This window comes from Labrus bergylta, chromosome 7, assembly GCF_963930695.1.
Source record: "Labrus bergylta chromosome 7, fLabBer1.1, whole genome shotgun sequence".
Lineage (NCBI taxonomy): Eukaryota > Metazoa > Chordata > Actinopteri > Labriformes > Labridae > Labrus > Labrus bergylta.
In genome coordinates this window covers 21,072,976-21,081,106 of record NC_089201.1, presented here as the reverse complement: position 1 = coordinate 21,081,106, position 8,131 = coordinate 21,072,976, and the positions used below count along the sequence as shown (strand labels likewise).

The 8,131-nt window shown below is 40.4% G+C and overlaps 1 long non-coding RNA gene across 1 annotated transcript; it reads left to right on the top strand.

The window, feature by feature from the left end:
* The first annotated feature begins 865 nt into the window (after positions 1-865).
* LOC110005561 (uncharacterized) lies at positions 866-6,272 on the top strand. Its single transcript, XR_002279142.3, has 2 exons — positions 866-1,201; positions 5,981-6,272. It is a non-coding gene; the product is annotated as an uncharacterized lncRNA (long non-coding RNA).
* The last annotated feature ends 1,859 nt before the right edge of the window (positions 6,273-8,131 follow it).

Sequence of the window (8,131 nt, the reverse complement as noted above, 5' to 3'; positions counted from 1 at the left end):
CTACTATATCAACTAGTGAAAAGAAAAGTTAGGAAAAAGAGAAACACAGCCATTCAGAGTGGACTTCCCTGCTGAAGGATCCTTGAAATATGCAACACTTCTGAGAGCCGGTTGAATTATTAACCTCATCTCTTACCGTAGCCGGGCTCGTGTCGCTGCTCCAGTCTTCGGAGCACGCTCTGAAAGGAGCACACACTCTCGGAGTGCATTAACTCTTTAGCCACATGACTAGAATGAATGCACAGAACGGACGGGTTGCACACACACACCACACACACACACACACACACACACACACACACACACACACACGCACACACAGACACACACACACACAGACACACACACACACACAGGAAAAAAGATAAGCATCCACACAGTGTTTATTTCAGTAACATGTGGCATAGAGCGCACAGCTAGGACCCTCCTCCTCGCCCCGGCTCTGTCACAAAGCGAGCTGCTGAAGGCTGCAGCTGAAACCTCGCAGCTATTTTGGCACAAAGTCAAAAGGCTGATAAGCATTTTTGGGTGAGACTTTGCTGCTTTTTTTTTCCTAGAGGAAAAACAGCTGCCACTGCCGGGTAGAGCACACTCAAGGAAATGTTTTGAGAAAACCCCACAACATGCAGATCCGTCCTGCTTAAGAGCGAGCAGATTTAAATAAGAAGGAACAGTTAATCGAGGGGGGGTGGGGGGTGGTGGGGGGGAATGTGAACAGGATGGCTGTGTTTCCACCATCTTAGATTGTATTGATTATTCTTTGCTTAAACGTCTGTCTCCCTCACACACGCTAGCTCTCTTTCTCTCCCTCTCTGTCCCTCCCTCTCCTCTTTCTGCCTCTATTCTGCCACCTTCCCTACTCACCGATCAGCATTTGGCTTTTTCCATTTGTGGCAGATTACTGTAACGCTATTGTACAACAACTTCCTGCCTCTTTTGGCTGTGCTTCTTAAAAAAAAAAAAAAAAAAAAAAAAAAAGAAACGGCACAGGCAGAGCATCGTGACTTGAACTTTTTTTCCATCTCGGCCTTGTACTGCAGGAGCACTGAAGGACAGAAAAGGAGGAAGGGGATATGTAAAGAGTGTTTTCTGTTACTGAGGAACTATTCTGAGTGCATTTCTGCTCTATAAAACTGCTGAGATGTAAAGAGGGGACCACATGCCTAGCAGAGACAATGAAAGAAAGAGAAAAAAAAAAAAGGTGGGGTTTAAACTTTCTTACTTTTTACTTTGTGAGAACTTGGTGTTGCCTTCGGAGGAAACTGCGTTTTTGATGTCTAACATGGCCGCTTCTGCTTCAGGCTGCACAGTTTGTGAGGGCTGCTTTCATAGCACGGCCACCACCCTGATCCGCGCTGGCTCTCTCTCTCTCTCTCTCTCTCTCTCTCTCTCTCTCTCTCCCTCTCTTTCTCACTTCAGCAGCACAACGACTGGATTCTCCACAAAAACTATTCTCCCCTCTTGCACTTCTCTTTGCTCCACAGGTTTCATTACAAACACAGGTGGCAGTCAATGTGGAGGGGAAAAAATTCTAGCATTGTTTACATTACCAACTTTGTGCAGAGCAAAAAAAAAGAAAAAGAAAAAAGAAGTCTGCATATTCCTTCTCAGTCCTCCTTCTCCCTAAATGAGACCCGAACTCGGTTCAGGCGTCCACATTGGCAGCAGCTATAGAATCCTATTAGCAGGAGAGCAGCTGTACGTCACATCTCGCCATGCGTTTGAACCAATTGAGAAACCCATGACTTCATTGTGGAGTAAATGTATAAAACGGAGGTGTGTGTATATGTTATGAGAACCTAGTTGGGATTGTATGTCGGGATACATTAAGGGTCAGAGCATTTCAAGCAGCCGTTTTAAAAGGAGAGCAGGGTTTGTATTTATACTGTGTACGTGTGCAGACTGCACGCCGTGTGGCAACGAGTTCATTTAAGGTTACAGTTTCGGCCACAGAGCTCCTTAACATTACTCCTCTGATTCGCCTCTCCGTAATTAATAATATTTTACATTTTACCATCAGAAATGACAACATCTTTTGACTGATGAGACCACGCACACTGAAAACAAACTGAAGTATTCGCAATGAAATAAAGACAAAACCTTTCTCCACATTTTCTCTTTTTCAGTGTCTTACATTTCTTCTGGTTAAATGATCAGATCAGTGTTTGAAATCTTAAAACAGTGTGTGGTCCCTTTGCAAGAGAAAATGACGAGACGACAGAAAAAGCGACTGTTTTTTTTTTTTTTTTATCCGCAGACTTCATGACTGCAACATCTGTGTGATCCAGAATCGGTTAATCAGGCCTATTGATAACACCATGTGAAACAAAATGGCGGGCGGCGCCATGTTATAGACTCTCGTCGGCATCATTTGACATTTATTTTTAGAGACAAATAAAGCACCTTTAAACTTACTGACTCACTGAAATTTGTAACATTGCAATCTATTGAAATGAAAGATGTGACTCTAGAGATGTGACTCAAAGTTTAGCTTATGAAAATAAAATATAAAGAAGTTTCAACAATAAATACAGTTTAAGAATTATGTTTAAAAAACTGCAAAAAGTTACACATTCACTAAAAAAATAATGATTGCATACATGCATCCCATTTTTCTAATATGATAAAGTTCATGATGGTTAAAAAGAAAATCGGGGCCATGAAGAAACCTTCAGCCTCACACTGTACGAGTGCTGTGCTCTGCTGCGGTCAGGAGAACACACTGAACGCACATAGAAGTGTCAGTCATGGGCAAACACTCTGTGTTAGGGAACGTTCAGATGAGGAGACATAACAAGGACACATCAGTCACACGATGTGTTTCTTTGGTTTCTCTCTCTGACACCAGCAAACAGAGAGCTGCAGAGCTGCACAGGGTTAGAGAGCTGCAGAGGGTCAGCGGGTTAGAGAGCTGCAGAGGGTCAGCGGGTTAGAGAGCTGCAGAGCTGCACAGGGTTAGAGAGCTGCAGAGGGTCAGCGGGTAAGAGAGCTGCACAGGGTTAGAGAGCTGCAGAGGGTTAGAGAGCTGCAGACAGTCAGCGGGTTAGAGAGCTGCAGAGGGTTAGAGAGCTGCAGAGGGTCAGCGGGTAAGAGAGCTGCAGAGCTGCACAGGGTTAGAGAGCTGCAGAGGGTCAGCGGGTAAGAGAGCTGCAGAGCTGCACAGGGTTAGAGAGCTGCAGAGGGTCAGCGGGTAAGAGAGCTGCAGAGGGTTAGAGAGCTGCAGAGGGTTAGAGAGCTGCAGAGGGTTAGAGAGCTGCAGAGGGTTAGAGAGCTGCAGAGGGTTAGAGAGCTGCAGAGGGTCAGCGGGTAAGAGAGCTGCAGAGGGTCAGCGGGTTAGAGAGCTGCAGAGGGTTAGAGAGCTGCAGAGGGTCAGCGGGTTAGAGAGCTGCAGAGGGTTAGAGAGCTGCAGAGGGTCAGCGGGTTAGAGAGCTGCAGAGGGTTAGAGAGCTGCAGAGGGTCAGCGGGTAAGAGAGCTGCAGAGGGCAGGCGATCCGTAAAGACAAACAACATTTGCACTTGCATTTGCAAACATCAAGGAGTTTGTGTTGGGGAGGTGGGGATGGAGATCAGAGCTTGGTCAGCAACCACTGCTACCTCAACATAGTGGGAATGATGGCGCATGAAAACGTGTATATATATATATATATATTCTAATGGACTCATTCAAGGGGATAAAGGCTAACCACAAGGAGTGGGAGGAAAGTTTTAAACTCTCCAGGAGCAGGAGCTGGGGTCTATGAGGTGGTCTTGCTTAAGCCTCGCACGTGTCTAAACAACCTCTCTATTTCACCCGAGACCTTTGAGGGCACTCCCCATCGAGCAGGGAACAAAGGCCATGACCCCTGGGTCAAAAGCGTTACACGGTAGGCCAAGCGGGCCCATTGACTGCTCCGCTGCTGTTTGCTTTAAGAAGGTAAAGATTACTAACACATTAACTAACGGCGATTAGGGGGTTATCCCTCATGGGACTGAAGTCCCAGGGCAGCACATCACGTCTTATTAACACAAGCTGACCTCTGACCCCAGCCGTCACCTCAGGCAGCCGACTGTGACCAACACTTTCTGCTCGCTGTTTCACACACTCAAGAGAGGGGAGACTATCGGAGCAAGGTGCAGCACGGCTGAAAAAAAAAAAAAAAGGTTTTCTATGAATAAAAAAACAGAAAAAGAAATGAAGAACCAATATTATCAGTGCACAGGAGGTGATGCAGCTATTAGCAGTCTGTGCACCGTGTGTGTAATACCTCTGATTAGTATCCTTTCATGATTAAGTACATTTGATTAAAATTAATAAATTTTTCGGCCTCTGACTTTGAAGCACATGTTCTACCTCGGTTCATGAAATGGAAGCGTGTGTTACATTCACATCACAAAATGGTGGACACGAGACATGCGCAGAAACGGCGTTCAAGACGAACGAATGATGAAAAACAGGAAAGGGGCGATTTCTTCACAAACTCTTTCTGCCTAACTGTCCAACAGTCACTTGAGTTTCTGCAGAGAAGTGAAATGTAAGAGGTGTGATCATTTGTACTTGTCTCGCTTGAATAAAAACACCGGGAGGATATTAAATCATTTTAAACAGAAGAGTTATCACCAGAGATTTTTTTTTTTTTTTTTCATTTTGTGTAAGGCCAATTCATTTACAATGTTTGTCCAAAGTTTTCTTCACATGTTAAACTTTTTTTTAAAGTAACAAATTAAAGTATCAAATGAATTCTTAACCCAAAAAATAAATGTATTAAATAACGAATAAATTGGGATTATTAAAAAAATAAAATACCTCTTATTTTGAAAAGCCATTAATAATCCGATAAAGAAAACAAACTGCTCTTTCACGTTTTTCTTTATTTATAGGCAGGTTAAAAAAAAAAAACGATTAAAGCCACTGTGAATAAAAAACAATAACGAGTATATAACGGAGATTCAATACGCAAAATGTGAGTTTTTGAATTGAATTAATAACTGCAAAATTATTTGTATATATATAAAATACATAATGTATAAATACCATTTATACTTTAAAAACAAATACATAGAAACCGATGTTTTTGGACACTTATGTGTTTAATAATGTAGGAAATGTTTTTTGCTAAATGTATAAAACTTTTTAGTTCTCATTATGTTTGATTATTTTTACTTTCTACAGAAAAATCCACCACAGCCCTCACTGCACATACATGCACACTTCTATTAAGGCTTCATTTTTCATGGATAAACTGTGAACCTGTGGAGAAATGTGGAAATTAAAGTTCACAAAAGGGAGATGATTTTGACTTTGTAAAATTCTCTGTGACTCTGATGCTAAAGAAAACTATTATTTATCAGAGGAAACTGAATGAACACACACTCCTTTTTGAAGTTAAACTTCTCAGTAATTGACATGTTTGCATCTGTAATTAACGCAGCATAATTTAGATTTCTCTTTACATTTAATAAAAGTTCCATGAAGACTAATCAGAGATCCTAAATCTAAACCTAAGTAATATTATTATTTAGTAATATTATAATTGAAGTTTTTTTTAAAACTCTTTATACATCAAGTTCCTCTCCCACTGTGGCATATTTCAAACCCATGAATGGCTATAAAATGCATGAATTATTTTATCTGTTGAGTTTTTAAAAAAATCAGAATTTAGTCTTATTAACATTCCCTGAATTTTCTTTTTTAAAATATGTATTGCTCTAAACTTTTTCATCAAATCCCCAAAGCAGAGCACTCATTTCTCCATGTGTCAAACGCCCTTCAGTTTGCTTCTGATCTGCCTCCTTCACATAACGAACCAGAAACACAAAATCACAAGTAAAGTAGAAAGTTGCTGTGTTTGTGATGAGTTTAAAGGCATATTCTAAAGTAACTACACTTTAAGAAACGTCATGCACACTCCTTCGATTCATGTGAAGAAGAAAAAAAAAAAAAACAGACATACAAAGAGTTTCTTTTAGCAGCATTGCACTCACCTCGCTGTCTCTCTTGCAGATTTGTAAAGAAGAAGAGGAGGAAAAGAGCAGGAGGAGAGTTTCTCCTGGGATCAGACTGGAAATTATGGACCTATTTGATATCAGAGCTCCGAGTGGACAACCTATCCAAAGAGGGACGCGCCCTAACTGTAACTAACAACTACTTCTGGCAGCCCTTCAACAACCAAACATATTGTGCTCCATGAGAGCAGCTTTCTGCATGGCAGCATCGACCTGGAGCAACTCAGGAAAGAAATACAGAATGAGGATTATATAATGCTAATAAGAATAAATAAATATACATAAATACATGTCTTTTTGATGAGAGTTTGACTGACCCCTTAATGATTTTACTGATGAAACCTCTAACATGGCGATGACGATGCAGACTAGAAAAATCACAATGATAAAAAAAAGTGTCTCCTTACACCTCAAAAAGGTTGTTTTTTTTACATTTAAAATATTTTCAGATTTTACAAAAATTAAAACACACACTTTAAGCAGTCCTGTGAGGTCACAAGACCAAAGTTAAACCATTAAATACTGACATATCCTTCCTTTAATTAATTTAATAAATTCATGACAAAACTTACTCAGAAAGATGTTAGAATTATAAAATGGAATGATTGAACATTATAATGTAAGAGCTTCTCTAAGAGTTCCTATTTATTCAATTTAAGTTCTCACAGGAGACATTTATAAAACAAGTTTTATTTCAGCAACATAAATAATGTGTACCAAGTGTAGCACACTAAACTCGACTGTTAAAAAAAAACAAAACGATGCAACGTTCTCAGTTAAAAGAGCACCAGAACAATTTCTCAAAGCCAATGCTGCGTATTAACGAAATAAGTCCGTCGACCAGGCTGCATACCTGAACTCACTTTCTGCACTTTTACCCCCGAGGCCTGCTAAAAACTACTCCAAACAGCCTCGGCCATTTTGTTTTATTCTTCCTCCTCGCACTAAGCCAGGAGCATGCAGGCCTGGCATTTCAGGGGCCACGTCACATCGCCTGTTTCTGCACTGCAGGGCTGCAAGGTGTCCAACAGCTGAGTAATACACACACTGTGACACGCTGCCTTAACAAACACTATGTGTGAGTGTGTGTGTTGCATTATTATCTCACAGACACTCTCTTTAGCCTCGTTCACTGATGGAAACAGCAAAAAAAAAAAACATGCAGCTAATACACTTGATGTGTCTCATTAAACACACCTAAACGTTTCTCAGCTTCAGAGCCTTCAGTCCGAGATCCATTCACACTTTTCCTCTCCTCTGATTTACATGGTGAAGTTAGCTCAGACACAAAACACACAGACACACATTTAAAGATCAAGATTCTGACTTTCTGCACTGCAAAAAAAAATCTGTAGTCTCTTTTGAAAAAAAAGAAAACAGCACTGATATTCATTAGGAACTGACGAGGGTGAAAACACTGATTCGACTGATTCTTACAGATTATAATTGATGTGCAAAACTCTTTAAACAGAAGAGTATTTATCAATGTGCTAATAAAGCCACACTTTACAGGACAGCTGCATAAACATGTTTTATTACTCCATTGGCTGTTTCTGCTCATTTTTTAAATCCCAGACAAGACATGCTTCAAATGTTGGAGACAAGAAATACTTTGAAAACAGTACACAGTGCACAACTTGTCGAATTATATTCATTTATTTGTCTTGCATGATGTGGTTGTTCATATTTTAAAGGTATTCAAAGTAATGGTTATCTGAGGATTTAAGAGACACACTACCCTGTCGTACAGTATATTGAGTTTTTTTCCACCTGCTTTTTTCATCAAATAAATGGCTGCTGTCCTTCAAGGGGACAAATCGGCTCATTCATAGAGACAAAAACGTTTCAGTAAATCTGAATCTTGAGGGCACACGTGCATTGTAATGCATTCTTTTGTTTATAACTGTTGGTCAGTGTGTTTCGTTCTGAGGGGTCTTACAGCTCATTTTATGTCCTTGCAGGATACTACCACACACATAAGGGTATTCAGAGAATGAATATCAAAATGAATGGCATAAATATTTAATTTGTCTTTTTCCTCCTTATGAAATGTGCAAAGCTTTTCTTTTGAAAGGTCATCCGAGTTGCATTTCATGTGTTGTATGTGAATAAGGTTTATTATATTCAAACGTGCACTTAACCCTGACCC